The sequence below is a fragment of the Triticum dicoccoides genome, unplaced genomic scaffold (genome assembly GCF_002162155.2).
Source record: "Triticum dicoccoides isolate Atlit2015 ecotype Zavitan unplaced genomic scaffold, WEW_v2.0 scaffold104446, whole genome shotgun sequence".
Classification (NCBI taxonomy): domain Eukaryota; kingdom Viridiplantae; phylum Streptophyta; class Magnoliopsida; order Poales; family Poaceae; genus Triticum; species Triticum dicoccoides.
In genome coordinates this window covers 1-956 of record NW_021171608.1, presented here as the reverse complement: position 1 = coordinate 956, position 956 = coordinate 1, and the positions used below count along the sequence as shown (strand labels likewise).

Sequence of the window (956 nt, the reverse complement as noted above, 5' to 3'; positions counted from 1 at the left end):
TTCCACCCCTCCCTCCATACCGCAGCAACACGAGTTTTTTCCACCCCTTTCAGAAAGCGCTCTTCGCGCCACAAAGCCGCCCCAAGACGCGCGAGCAATGAGCATCGAGCTTAAACATATCGCAAACGTCAAAAATAATATAACGAGATTAATATATATCGCGCACGTGCGATATGTTTGTCACAAGGCGCAAAAAATAATTATAAAAGGAATGCAACACGAGGACTTCCCAGGAGGTCACCCATCCTAGTACTACTCTCGCCCAAGCACGCTTAACTTCGGAGTTCTGATGGGATCCGGTGCTTTAGTGCTAGTATGATCGCATCCGACATGTTTCCCCGTCTTCGTCCCTTATGCTTGCCACTCCCCGGTCCGCTCCAAAGACGATTCTACATTCTCACTACCATTACAACCGTTCCCTAACAATGGATAATGTCCTATACTACTTACTCTCCCGCTCAATCACGGAGACGAGTTTTCCACGGTTTCCACCCCTCCCTCCATACCGCAGCAACACGAGTTTTTTCCACCCCTTTCAGAAAGCACTCTTCGCGCCACAAAGCCGCCCCAAGACGCGCGAGCAATGAGCATCGAGCTTAAACATATCGCAAACGTCAAAAATAATATAACGGGATTAATATATATCGCGCACGTGCGATATGTTTGTCACAAGGCGCAAAAAATAATTATAAAAGGAATGCAACACGAGGACTTCCCAGGAGGTCACCCATCCTAGTACTACTCTCGCCCAAGCACGCTTAACTTCGGAGTTCTGATGGGATCCGGTGCTTTAGTGCTGGTATGATCGCATCCGACATGTTTCCCCGTCTTCGTCCCTTATGCTTGCCACTCCCAGGTCCGCTCCAAAGACGATTCTACATTCTCACTACCATTACAACCGTTCCCTAACAATGGATAATGTCCTATACTACTTACTCTCCCGCTCAATCACGGAG

At 48.3% G+C, this 956-nt stretch overlaps 2 non-coding genes across 2 annotated transcripts; both read right to left on the bottom strand.

Annotated features, from left to right (window-relative positions):
* Positions 1-208: 208 nt before the first annotated feature.
* LOC119342775 lies at positions 209-327 on the bottom strand. The gene has a single exon (XR_005165714.1). It is a non-coding gene; the product is annotated as a 5S ribosomal RNA (ribosomal RNA).
* Positions 328-694: 367 nt separating this feature from the next.
* LOC119342774 lies at positions 695-813 on the bottom strand. Its single transcript, XR_005165713.1, has one exon. It is a non-coding gene; the product is annotated as a 5S ribosomal RNA (ribosomal RNA).
* Between the last annotated feature and the right edge of the window lie 143 nt (positions 814-956).